Raw genomic sequence first — 13946 nt, forward strand, 5'->3', positions numbered from 1 at the left:
GGCTTCCGAGAAGGAACGAGTTCCTGTCGAGGGGGAAAAAAAAAGCAAAGAGACCTCCGGGTGTGCCCTCCTCTCACGGTCGAAGCCATGGCCTCGCTGCCTCTAGTGTCATGGCGGCAGGCATGACACGCCGGCGCATGCGTCCTATAAGAGAGGCGGGAGGCGGAGCCAGAGAGGGGAGGTGGGAGGCGTCACGTGCCCAGCCGGCCCACTGAGGGAGCGCGCGAGGTGGCTCGCGTCGGAGTGCGTTCCTTTCCCCCCCCTCCATGAGCCTTTTGACGGTTAACGGTTGCGGCGCCGCTGCCGCTCTTCTTTCCCTCACAGAAGCTCCGCCGCGTCGCCGCCACTTTCTGCCGGCCTTCGCGGGAGGAGGACGGTTATGCTCCGCCGGCCTGCTGCCGCGTTCTCGGAGCGCCGCACGGCGGGTGAGTCTGAAGAGACCCGGGAAGGGAAGAGTGTTGCCACCTCAGAAGGGAGAGAATGGGGACGTCGGAGGCGCCCGGCCGCAGCCTCTTTCTTTGAGGGCTGGCGGGAGAAGGGGGGGGACAGAGAGAGAGAAAAGAAGCGGTGCGCAGGGCCGGCCCGAAACCGTCTGCTGCCTGAGAGAGAAGACGGCCGTGGCATCCCCAGCCCCTGCAGACAGGCCAGCCGGGTCTGCCGGCGGTTTCAGGAGGGGAGGCACCTGGCGGGGGTGCCTGGGCTGCCGACGACCCCGCTGCCCCCCTCCCTCCCTCCCTCCCTGGCGAGAGAAGTCGGCTTCGTGTCAGGCCTGGCCACGGAGGGGAGAGAAGGCAAGAGCCGTGCAGAGAGCGCTCCCTCTCCCCGCGCCCCCCCCGCTTCATTATTAGATATTTAAGATATTTCTCTCCCGCCTTTCCTCCCCCCAAAGGACCCCCCCCCAGGCGGCCCTTGGCCGGCCTGCCGCCCTCCCTGCCCGTGAAGGAACCGGCCTCCCCCCCGCCCGCCCCTCTGTCCTGACCTCTTTCGGTCCCGGCTCCTCTGCAGGCGGAGGCAGAGAAGGGGAGCCCGAGGCGCTGCGCCCGGGAGAGCCGCTTTAGGAAGAGAAAGTCGGCCCGGAGGAAATGGGGCCACCCTCTCGGGTTGGGCTCCACAGCCTTCCAACTCCATTATTCCATGAAATACGGGACGGGTGATGCCTTTAGGTGCCTGCGGGTGTTTCAGTGACCCAGGAGTCATCCCTACTGGAGAGGGGGGGGGGAATTATTTCTGACTAACAATGAGTGGGGTTCTCCTGTCAGCAAATGGAAATATTATGTCATCTCATTGCATCTGGCTTATGGGTAACCCCCGACAGAGTGTTCAGGCAGGCTGGATAACTCAGCGAGTTGGGAGTTCAGTTCCCCACTGTGCCTCTTAGAAGAACCAGTCTGTGTAGCCTTGGGCAAGCTGCACAATCCCAGGATGCCCCCAGAAGAAGAGAATGGTAAACTGCTTCTGAGGATTCAGCCTGACAAGAATCACCATAAATCAGAATTGACTTGATGACACACAATTGTTATTGTGAACAGAGTGTTCAAGGTTTCTGAACTCTCTGTGCCACCCACCCTTCCCCAATGAGTTTCCATGGCGAGTAGAGATTTGAACCCAGGTGCTCTGTCCTCCACACCACACTAGATATCTTAAAGGGAAAATAAGTAGTATGGGTAAAAAGGTTGTTAGTTCCAGTTTGAGGCAACCAGGCCTCAACCAGAGAAGGTATTTAGCACACTGGCCGTTCTAATGAAAAAGAGGAGGTAGAAAATGAGACAGTCTTGTGTCCTGCAGAGTCTTAAAATGAAAATTTTGAGAGCAATAAAGGAAAGAGAGGCAGAATTCTTTCACCCAAGTTTGGGAGTACACCAAACAATATTGTCACTGAAGTTCAACAGAATGTCAGTTGAATAAACATAAATAATGTTTAAATGTTTAGGCATAGTTTCTTCCTTTCATCCTTTGTTATGTTGCCTGGAAGTGGTAACTGAAGATCACTTGATGCATATGTTATGTCCTCATTTTGTACTAATCAGTATGTAGAGGTATGAGCTTTCTGTTATTTTGTTCCTTTTTCCTCTGTGGAAGAGTGAGCATTCCAGACTTGGAGTTGAAAGAAATTAATTACAGTATTTTGTATCTTGAAGTAGCCACTTACAGTTCCTGTAGTCCAACAGGCAGGTGTCTTTCACCTTTGAGATGCTGTTTTGTGCCATGTGCAAATATTTCTGTTGCACATCAGAAAGTGAAATATGTAGCAATCAAACAATACAGCCTACATAGACTTTGCATTCACACTGGATTAATTTAATAAGCAGCTGTTGCAGTTTTATACATATTTTCAAGCGAGTAAGACCCATTGAAGTTGGTAGGACTTTGTAAATAACAGTTCTTAGGACAGAGCTGTATATGACATTGTACGCTGTCAGATAAATGTTGGGTTGTAATGTCCTTGTTGGATCTAGTATGTTCACTGATTATAATGTTGTGAGGAAAATGGACTATAATAGCCTTTCCTAATATATGTGGTAGAAAATGAAAAATTAGTGTAAGAGAGAAATTGTACAGATAAACTAATAGTATAACATAGGCATCATAGTATATATCAGAGAATCAGAGTACTATGGTCCATGGTGAGGGGGAAATGATTGTCATGATCCAAGCTCTGTTCCCTTTCTTAAAATAGTGACATGCTTTATAGGGGAACTCTAGTCTTATGTTTAGGAAAAAAATGTATAGCAAGGACTAGAACATGTGTGCTTGCTTTCAGCAGGAAAATAGCCATCTGATTCATCCAAACCATCTTCACATGTTTACTCCGAAGTCTTAATGAGTTAAGTGAACACTTGTGGGTTTCATGGAAGTGCTAGGATTACAGCCTTGGCCATCTTGCTTTTGAGCAGAGTTCAAACTTAAATATTAATGGAAAGAAAGTTTTTAGCATATTATACCTGTTACAGAATACCCTGACTCCTGATATGTTAGAGGTAAGATAGTAGTAATGTTAACTCTCTCTCTGTGTGTATGTGTGTGTGCGTGTGTGTGAGAGAGAATGACTGAGAGTGAGATAGTGCATGTGCAAGAGAGAGCAACATCCATGCTAAAGTACCACATGTCTGAGATTTGTTTGCTTCAATAATCTTTTTTTTGGGGGGGGGAGTATTTTGAGTATGGGAGCTGTTTTCCTTGCACAATAATTTAATTATTAATGCTACTGGTTAGGTTAAGCATCAGCCAATGGTAACTGCTATTTATTAGTTATGTTGAAGAAAATTGGCAGGTAATCAGGATGTGAACTCTGAATGTGAAAAAAATGACTTCTTTCATGTTCTACACTTATGTTCCTTTATGTTAAGGAGATGCGTAAAATAGACTTCATAGTACAGGCCTAACATGCATATCTGTGTTTATTTTTGTATGTATTGGTACTGTCAGTAATGATATGCTATATAGGCAACCTTTTAAAAAAATATCTTTGTGCTAATAGTAATTGATTGTTCCATGCTTGCAGATGTGTTTGAAGAAGAATTGTTGTGAAGCTATATAGGGCATTTCAGGGAAAACAAATGATGCAATGTATGGAAAGGAGAGTCATTCTTTAGCCTATGATTGCTGGAGTAATCCAGCTAAAGCTTGCAAAGTCTAATCTTCTGGCAAGGATGGGTTTAGCCATGCTGATTAAGTGGTGATTTTGACGCAGAGAACAAAATAAGAAAAAAACAAAACAAAACAAAGCTGTTGTTGGAACATCAGTTGCAGAAACTAGCAAGAAGAATACAAAATGCCCCGCAGTCAACAGCCTAGAACTCCTTTTTGTTCTATAACCCAAGTTGTTTTGTTTTAGTATTATCAGCATGAGTCCTAAAGTTATATAGTCTGAAATGTTGATGATTGTTTGGAATATACCTCCCCGACTAAAGAACCTTCAATGTGTACATTATAATTTGCAGAGGCTTCTGTTGATGAAATTTATAAAATGGAAAACATAATTCAACAATGATTTGCATAATTAATGCTTTCTAGTCCTTTTCTCTGACTGAAATTATGATGAGATTCTGTTTAAGATCTGCTAGATCTTACAATTCCATTATATTTGTAGGTGTGTGCATGTGTGGGCACACACAAGTTATGAGAGATTAATTTTGGATCCTTTTTTAAAATGTTCTGGCTTCTACCTCCCTCAGTTACATAAGTGGAATTTCATGTGAATACTGAAAGCTAAATGGCAGCCTTTTAAGAATGCTGACCATCAAAGAGTTCTAAGGAGATAAGGGTGACTTGTTTTATTTTTTTGAAAAAGAAAAATGAAAAGGCTTGTTAGAAACATTGAATTTCTTTTTTTATTTTAACTACAACATAAACATAAAATACATACATCAAAATACAAATCAACTGTGTTCCCTACCACCATAGTCTTCCTCTTGCAGTAATCCTCTTCTTCCTCTATCTTTATTCTTCTTCCTTTATTGTCCTCTTCTCCAGAACTGCATTGATTCTTGATTTGCAGCTTTCCCTTTTTCTCTTGTTAGCACATATTCCAAAAATTTGCCCCATATATCATAAAATTATTCTTTTTCATCTCTCCTTACTTAACCCTTAGGTTACAAGTTAACTTATCATTTATAGCAATGTTCCATATTTCATTATACTATCTTCCATTCGAAATTCAGACTTTGATTTCCAATTCCTAACTATTATTAGTCTAGCTGCTTTTAATAAATTGGTAATCAGTTCTTTAGTCATCATATTCCACATTCTCAAATACTGATAACAGAGCAATCTCAGGATTAAATTCTATATCTTTTTCACATATGTAATTTTAAAAAAAGGCAAAGCTTGTTGCTTATATACCGTCCCATAGCGCTTCAAGCACTCTCTGGGCAGTTTACAAGTTAATTATGCAAGCTACACATTCCCCCCCCCCCCCCCGTGAGCTGGGTACTCATTTTACCAACATCGGAAGGATAGAAGGCTGAGTCAACCTTGGGCCAGCTACCTGGAATTGAACCCCGAGTCGTGAGCGCAGTTTTAGCTGTAGTACAGCAGTTTAACCACTGTGCCACGAGGCTCTTCTTTATTAGATTTAGTTCTTTAAAGATTAGTTTCCAGAATCTTTGCACTGTACTTTTTCACATTCCCACCACATATGAAAGTATGTACCAATTTCCTTCTCACATTTCCAACAGACATTCAGATAACTAGCATTAATTTTATTCAATTTTGTTGGTGTTAAATACCATCTTAAACCCGCTTTGAAAATGTTTTCTCTTATTCTCACTGACATAAATCTCAGAACCCTCATGTTCCTCATCTTCCTACATTCTTCATCATTTATTCTTTTTCCTAAGTCTTGTTTCACACTAACTTCAATCCTTCTTTCTTAATCTCTTCTTCTAGATCAAGGAGGAATCTATAAATTTTACTCTCTGCACCCTTTAATGAATCAGTAATCTGAATATCTTCATATGATAATAGAAATTGTTCATACTTCATATATTCTCTACCTTTATTATACAGTACTTCTTTACCCATTCATTAGTCCAACATTGAATTTCTGAGGTAGTAAAAGCAGCAGGAGAAGAAGGAAAGTGAATGATTTCACAGGAGTAGTGCAAGCCTTGAGGCAAGTACTGACATGATGGAAAAAATAAGACAGGGAAAAAGGTTGGATGCATGTTCTGTTTTACATTCTGCATTGACATCCCATTTCTGAGTTTGGAAGGAAGAGACTGGGCATGCCCTGCTGGCAAAAGGCATCAGTATTCCTCATCAGCTCTTCCTTTATTCCCATCAGCTTCTCATACAGTGCTTATCTTCCTAAGGACATGTTACTGGAACAGTTCTAAGTAGGAACAGAGTATTGTTCTTAAGTTACTTGGTGACTGGTATATGCACAGGTTTAAGTTAAGGTTAGTGCTCATCAACTGTGTAACAATCCTAAAACTTTGCTGATTATCTTTTTTGTGCCTTTTATGATATTTTTGTTCTCAAATGTTGATGGAGCAGAAAACATGACCTTTTCTGTGTCTCTCTCAATAGTGATGACGGAAGAGTAAATTGTCATAGTGGTTTTGTAGCAATTATAACTTGTTAGGACAGTTGGTTCAGAGGCAAAATGAATGCACTGCATGCTGGAAGGGGGCACGAGGGTATAACCCAGACTGGGCCTAATGTGTGCATGTAGAACACATCCTGACGTTCCTTTTGTGGCTTTAGAATGTGAGCAGTCACGTTTTATTTTTCAAGCTGCTTCTTTGTGAATATATATCTAAGATAGTTGTCTGAAATTTAGGTTGAAAGTTTTAGAATTTTAACAAGCATCCATGGGTTGCATAAAGTGGTTGAAAATCAGTTGGAAACTGCTTAAGAGACTTGTTATCTATGTGAGTTGTGAGTTCTCTTGTTTTTGGAAACCCTTGATCTCTGTTCCCTCTAATTTTCATCCCTGCTGCACTGAAGCCTCACCCATCTGTGTGTGGGGGTGGGATGGGGTTTCACCCAGGCTGCCTCCACGCTGCACCAATGGAGCTCTGTGTGCACACGCAACTACATGCACCTTAGAGGGAGCATTGCTCTTGATTATTTTTGTTTTTTTAAAACTAATAAAAATTATAGAGTAAAGAAAGTTATTTATCCATTGTATGGAAAACAGAACACTAAAGTGTTTGTTTGTTTGTTTGTTTGATTGTTTGTTTGATTGATTGATTGCTTTTATACTTTTGTGGAATTTTTAAAAAATCTTATCCCTTGTGTGCTTGAAAGTAAGATGCAGTAAGGTTTCTACTCTAGATCATTTTTACCTGTAGGCCATAGGATTGTTGTAAGGATCTCATCATAGGCATCCTTCAGTCTCGAGAGACTATGGTAACATGCTCTGTATTGAGAAGTGTCCTCTCCAGAGCATGAAGCCCGGGTAAAGTAGTATGGAGGATAGGCTGTTACCCAAGCAGCAAATCCCCCCTCTCCACATTGGTGAAATGGTCCAATGGAAAGGCAAGTGCCAATACAACTGGTTCCAGCAATGTCGCAGGAGTTGGCAGAACGACACGAACTGCCTTCGGGACTCCAGCTCCGGATTTTGCCTCTAGGTTAACTCCTAAAGCCTTTTCCATGAGTGGATATAGCCACAAAGCAGAGGAAGTTTGAAGTCGGAGTTTTCCATCTTCTAGATGGGCTGCCTTCCATGGCTGACAAGCCCCACCTACCCGGCCTGCCCTAATAGTGCAGAAGTATGATCCGACCCTTAAAACGTTCCTGCCTCCCAGGTGTATGCAATGCTAATTGGCTTTCATATCTGTTCTTTATTTGTTACAACAAAAAGCCTTCAGAAACTGCAGCGCTGTATATAACTTTTTTTAGTATGTACACATACTGTACATGTTAAAACGTGTTTCCCAAGCCCTAAACGGCTTGGGCCCTGGATACCTGAAGGACCGCCTCCTTCCATATGAGCCTACCCGGCAGTTAAGATCTAGCCAGGGGGCCCTTTTGAAAGAGCTGTCCCTCAAGGAGGTAAGAGGGACGGCTTGTAGACAAAGGGCCTTTTCGGCAGCTGCCCCCAGACTATGGAATGCCCTCCCGACTGAGATTTGTCTGGCGCCGACACTGATGACATTTCGGCGCCAGGTCAAAACCTTCCTGTTCCAGAAGGCTTTTAACTGAAATAATATTAGCTGTGGGTCCGATGGCAATTTTATATATATTTTAATTGTATTTTAATTGCTACATAACTTTATTGTATTTTAAATGCTGTAAGCCGCCCAGAGACCTTTGGGTAGTGTGGGCGGCATATAAATTAAATAAATAAATAAATAAATAAATAAGTCAAAATCTTTGTATAATTGAATACATTCCAGCAGGGTATCAGTCCTTGTGACTCTGTCCTCATGCCCATAATCCGTATGGGAAAACATGTTTCTCCCTCATATAATAGCCTTTGGTTATTTCCATAGAGGACCATTTGATTGCAATGAGGACAGCATCCTGTGTACTTATTCCTGCCCTTCATATAGTTAATGGTTACAAAAGTATCAATGAAATCTACCACATTCACTTTTTAGATACAATATTCAGGCTGTCCTGCTAATAGAGTAACTTTGTAATCAAATTGTAGCCTGTGACAGCTATTTTGGACATAGAGTTGTTTTCATTTTCCTAATATAACCCTCTGTTTCATTGCCATGAAGGAGAAAGTGTTAAGATAATGTTTTCCTTAAATATCTACAAACTTGGAATCATTTCTGCAAAACTAATGAAAGTTTCAGGAAAATTATAACTAGTTAAAACTCTGTGGTTGGAAATTATGGTTGGAATGGAAAGTCTTATCACCAGAATTGGCATTATGTTCCAGTTAAAAAGTGGGAAAGAAAAGACAATGCCAAACTCAGTTTTTGCCTTTAGTTATAAAATTGTGCCTTCATATATTTGCATTTTATGCAAATAATCTTTTTCTGATCTAAATAGAGTTAGATATGGCAAAGAAGGCTATGACTGGTACGTGCAATATGTATACATGCACCTTGGCAAGTCTGTTACTGCACTATGCATATAGAGAAGTCACTGTTGAACACAGAACTCTCTATTTTAAGAATCTATGTCTTCATTTGGGGATTGTAATGCTGAAGGATGTGAAGGTAGACTAGAAAATGACAGGATTTAAGAAATAAAGTGTACATACACATAGAATAAACACAGGACTGTCTGACATGGATTTAGAACAACCTTTCCAGTCCTTCTAAACCTAAAGATCTAAAGCAACAGCCATAAACATAGAAATAGCACAGTTTGTGCTATTTTTGTTGAAGTGCTCTTGTGTTAAGGCATCATCTTCCACAAATGTGTTTAATCTGTGCAAAAAGAAATACCTTGTGTCATGTTGAGGGCTCCACAAAATGTTTCATTCTCTTATAGGGTGAGGAGAACAACCTTGCAGTTCCTCAAATTTATGTATGAGGATTTTCATCCCGATATAGGATGCCTATTCTGAAGATGAGTAAAACAATTACAGGTAGGATGATTTTTTGCCCATTCTCCTTATAATGTTTAGAAGAATATGGCTCACTCCCTGTTCTTAATTGCATTCTGTGAAGGTTCAGCTTTGGGGGGGGGGAGCAGTCACAGTCAATAAAGCAGGAGATTTGTTTAACGGTTCAACTTTGTCTTCGTTTATTAACAAGTCAACATTAACTGGAACTTCTATTGGAACAGTTTCTAAATTCTCCTGTGGTCTAAAGTTCGACCGTAAAGGAGTCCAAACATTACTAACAAATGGGTTGGTTTTGTCCATTGCCCGTGGCCCAGATAACACCTTCTCTGGCACCGGTTCTCCGCCGTCTTCCATCTCCAGTTTTAATAGTGGAAGGGTCTCCTCATCCCCACTCCAACCCCAGAGTGGGGAGCCCTCTGCCGGGCTTGCCAACCCTGGTCCGGGTAGACCCCCATCTTCTGGAGCTCTGCGGGATGCCATGCCTTTTTCGCCTCCTGCTCTCTCGCCACGGCTTCTCTCTCTTCTTTCAGGCGGTGCCGCCACTCCTTGGCTTCGGTCTCCCCCCAGTAAGACGGACGGGGCTGTTGTCCCTGACGCCTTCTTCTTTCTGCCTCCTCATGGGGAACCTTCACTTGTTCCCATTTTCCTGTTCATGGGTCTTGGACCCATACTATCTCCCAACCCCCCGGGATCTCGTCCCGCTTCCCCTTTATATCCCCCGCTCCCGCCTCTATTTCCCCTTCCCCTTTTCCCACCAAATCTCTCCCGGTCTTCTCTGGCACTTTTAACTCTCTCATTGCCTGTACCAGGTCACTGGTATCCACCCCTTTGTGTTTCCGCCCCTCTTCTCCTGTTATCTCCTCCAGTTCCTTGGTATCCACCTGCTTGCTCTCTTTCCTAGGTGGAGAAGGTGGAGGGGAAGTCTGAGTCGCCTGCCCCCAGGCTGGGAGCGACGGCACTACTACGTAAGCTTCCTGGCTCTGGCTAGGGGTCTTACACATTCCTTTTATCAGAATATGCCATCCATTTTAGGAATTCTACCTTCTTCTCGGGCGCTGGGTTTGATAATGTTTTTTTCTTCTGTGCTAATGAATGTCCATTCTGGATTTTTATCTGAAGAGTAGACTAACCTGTGTCATGAAAATGTTGCATGCCCATTATAAGCAGAATTAATTATGTCAGAAAAAAAAATCACGTTTTAATCAAATGATACTTGGTTTCATTTTTTGAGTACAAACTTTTTGTACACCTGCAACAGCCAGTTCAGGATTGTACAAATGCAAGTATGATGAGTATTCTGTCTGCTGAATAATAATAAGTGAAATGCTGTATGTTGGATGCCAATAGGAAAGTTAATTGGAGTGAATTTCCAAAAGAAGAGCAGAGGACTGCAATGACTAACTGGAAACCCATAAGGTCTAAGTCCTCTTAGTCACAAAGGCATTTAGCAGCTTTTGGCATAGATCTAAAAAACTACTTTATATTAATTTAAGGTTTTATTTATTTATTTTATTTATTTAATTTATATGCCGCCAACTCTACCCAGAGGTCTCTGGGCGGCTTACAATAATTAAAATTCAATACAATAAAATGATTAAAATACAATTAAAATACAATTAAAATTGCCGTCATCAGGACCCATAGTTGTTATTTCAATTAAAAGCCTTCTGGAACAGGAAGGTTTTGACCTGGCACCGAAATGTCATCAATGTCGGCGCCAGACAAATTTCGGTTGGGAGGGCGTTCCATAGTCTGGGGGCAGCTGCATATATCTGGTGGGTTTTTTCTTTTTGAATGGCAGATTCCCATCACAAATCAGTTGTGTAACTTCTGTTAGTGTGGGATTGCAGCTAAAATTGTTTTTGTGTATCCATGCTTGTATCCATTGTTTATAAGTGACTTTGATTTTAGTTTTGTCATAATATTATGGACTACATAGGCATCCTTCAGTCTCGAGAGACTATGGTAACATGTTCTGAATCGAGGAGTGTCCTCTCCAGAGCATGAAGCCCGGGTAAGGTAATATGGAGGATAGGCTGTTACCCAAGCAGCAGATCCCCCCTCTCCACATTGCTGAAATGGTCCAGTGGAAAGGCAAGAGCCAATACAACTGGTTCCAGCAATGTCGCAGGAGTTGGCAGAACGACACAAGCTGCCTTCGGGACTCCTGTCTAAATAAATAAGGCAGTGACCAGAACCCTATTACTTATGCCCCAATGTGTAAATGCAACTACTAGTGCATTGGGATTTGCACTGGTGGAAAACATAGTTGGTGATAAGGCAAGTAAAGATTAGTTTTGTCTCAGGAATGGAGAACAAAAACTGAAATTAACTTTCCATCTCTGCTTATTTGTAACAAAATATTAGTAGTTGTTCCCTTGACCGTGACTATGGAGGCATTATTAGAGGCATACTAAATAAGAATGGTTTTCTTTCTGTTTCAACCAGGATTTTTGAAAATAAGCTAATGTGATCTGTTAGTATAGTTGTTTTTCAGTGATGAAATTGGCTGTTGTTTTAATCTGTCTTGTATAAAGACAATATGGCCTACATCTCTTGTCTTTCTGTTACATTTTTTGCATCAAAATGTCAGTTTGTTTTCATTATTATTAGCAAAAATGTTTGAAACATTGAAATTAAGGAACAGAAATTTCATTTCAGAAAGGAAGTTTAGAATGAAGAACCTGAAGGGAGTGAAAAGAATAGTATTTTTGTGAGCACATGCAGTTCCTTTCTGACTCCTATTATTAAAATCATTTTTATAACTGGATTCTCAGTTCAGCTTGGTGGGTCTTCTTTAAACACCACATTCAGTGAAACCAGGAGTATTATTAACTCAAAAGCAAATGGTGATGTTAAGTTCACTTAGCAGGATGATTACTTGGTATAGAAAACAAAAGAAACTATGATCTGGAGGAGAAAAATGAGCCAGCAGGGAATTCAGTTGATACTTAGAAATAAGGTGGAAGCTGGGCCAAATTCATGAAGTTAGACTAGTGCAGTGATGGTGAACCTTTTTCAGCCCGACTGCCCAAACTGGAACACAAAATCAACTTATTTATTTCAAAGTGCCAATACTGCAATTAAAACCTGAATGCTGAGGTTTTAGTTTAGAAAAAACAACTGCTCCTGCACTGCAAGGGTTAAATGCTTGGTGTCTCCCCCCCCCCCCCATGAGCAGTATTAACAAATAAATACTTGCAGGTCCCCATTGGGCTAGACTGGTAATGGTCGCCATTGCACCCCTCCGCTGGACCACTGCACCAGCAGAGGGGAGTGCCGAAATCCGGGATCAGAAGATGAGGAAGTATTTCTCTGTGGCGACATGGCTCGTGTGCCCACACAGATGGCTCTGTGTGCCAGCTGTGACATGCGTGCCATAGGTTCGCCATCTCTGGACTAGTGTTTGAAATCAGATACAGAAGTGTGTCTTAGTAAAGAAATGGGCAGTGTTTCAAGATACAGTGTGTTTGTTGTTCCATCACATTGCATCTGTATTATGGGGACCCTAACAGAGTCTTCAGGTTGTCTGGATAGCTCAGTGAGTTGGTCATCTAACTGCAGAGCCAGAGGTGGGAGTTCAGTTCCCGCTGTGCATCCCAAAAGAACCACCCTGTGCACCCTGGGCAAGCTGCATGATCCCAGGATTCCCTAGAAGAAGGGAATAGTAAACTACTTCTGAGTACAGTGGTGCCTCGCTAGACAGTTACCCCGCATGGCAGTTTTTTCGCTAGATATTGACTTTTTGCGATCGCTATAGCGACTCACAAAACAGTGATTCCTATGGGGGAATTTTGCTGGACAATGTTTGGTCCCTGCTTCGTAAACCAATTTTTGCTAGACAATGATTTTGACAGCTCCCTCTGTGCTCGCAAAACGGGTGTTTTCGGGACCTAAGCTTCGCAAGACAGCTATTTAAACAGCTGATTGGCTGTTTGCAAAGTGGCTTTCCTATAACCGATCTTAGCTAGACGACAATTCTTCCCCATTGGAACGCATTAAACAGGTTTCAATGCATTCCAATGGGGAAATGCTTTTCGCTAGACAATGATTTCGCTAAACAATTATTTCAGTGGAACGGATTATCATTGTCTAGCGAGGCACCACTGTACTTTGTACCTTGCAAATCCTGAAAAGAGTCACTGTTAAGTCAGAATTAACTTGATGGCACACAATAATTATTGTTTAGATTCTTAATGATAAACATTTGTTCCCTGTTTAGTGTGTACACATGCAAGGTTAGCATGAGCTACAAGATTGAATTAGTATAGCAAATGTGAAGAAATAAAGTTGCACAAAGCAGTCTGACCTATCTACTGTGTTTCCACTGTACAGAAGAGGTTTAGCAAAACTTTTGTCCATATGTTGGCTCTGTGGAATTAACTCAAGCAGAACTGTTGTTGCCAGCTTAGTCTTTACTGTATTCAAATAAGGACCCTGTTAAACATTAGTAGTTGATCTGTGCCCCAAATATTTCAAGTAATTAATTTGAAAATGTTTGAACTTTTAACTTCATTTAATGCCTTAGAATCTAGATTTTCTACTGAGCAGTGTATTAGAATGCAGTTCACTTGCCAGGATATTTATACAATTCTTTCTCTGTAGCTGTCACTATTTGTGCTAAATGCTTAGGACCATAGAATAGTCTGAAAGGAGAGGGCGGTTTTTTAATTGTTGGAACTAGCAGCCAGATTGTGGGCTTACAAAAAATAGGCTAACTGATTGACTGCAGGCCCTCTATCTTAACTGTGTTCTGAAGCAGATTTGCAAATTGTGGCCAAGTGGAAACATGGTTGCCATTAACCATTGTCGCCTGAAGTAGCTACAGTGACAGATTATTAAATCAATGGCAGAGAGGGACAGTTACCAGAAACTATTAAGGGATAATTTGTTTTACTTCATGAAACTGGCTGCTTTTAAACAAACTACAGTGGTGCCTCGCAAGACGATTGCCTCAGGGGACGAAAAA

The 13946-nt window shown here is 41.8% G+C and overlaps 1 protein-coding gene across 5 annotated transcripts in view; it reads left to right on the top strand.

Annotated features, from left to right (window-relative positions):
• Window positions 1-286: 286 nt before the first annotated feature.
• GALNT11 (polypeptide N-acetylgalactosaminyltransferase 11) overlaps window positions 287-13946 on the top strand; it is a 36037-nt gene continuing 22377 nt past the window's right edge. For 2 of the 5 annotated variants that reach the window (XR_002299304.3, XM_020779756.3), the window contains exons 1-2: window positions 287-425; window positions 8902-8998. The gene's annotated coding sequence lies outside the window, so the exon portion shown is untranslated. Of the gene's footprint in view, window positions 426-2937; window positions 2979-8901; window positions 8999-9878; window positions 9943-13946 lie in introns of those variants that run through there. The other 3 variants (XM_020779757.3, XR_013537720.1, XM_020779758.3) reach the window with 3 other exon arrangements.

The sequence above is a fragment of the Pogona vitticeps genome, chromosome 6 (genome assembly GCF_051106095.1).
Source record: "Pogona vitticeps strain Pit_001003342236 chromosome 6, PviZW2.1, whole genome shotgun sequence".
Classification (NCBI taxonomy): domain Eukaryota; kingdom Metazoa; phylum Chordata; class Lepidosauria; order Squamata; family Agamidae; genus Pogona; species Pogona vitticeps.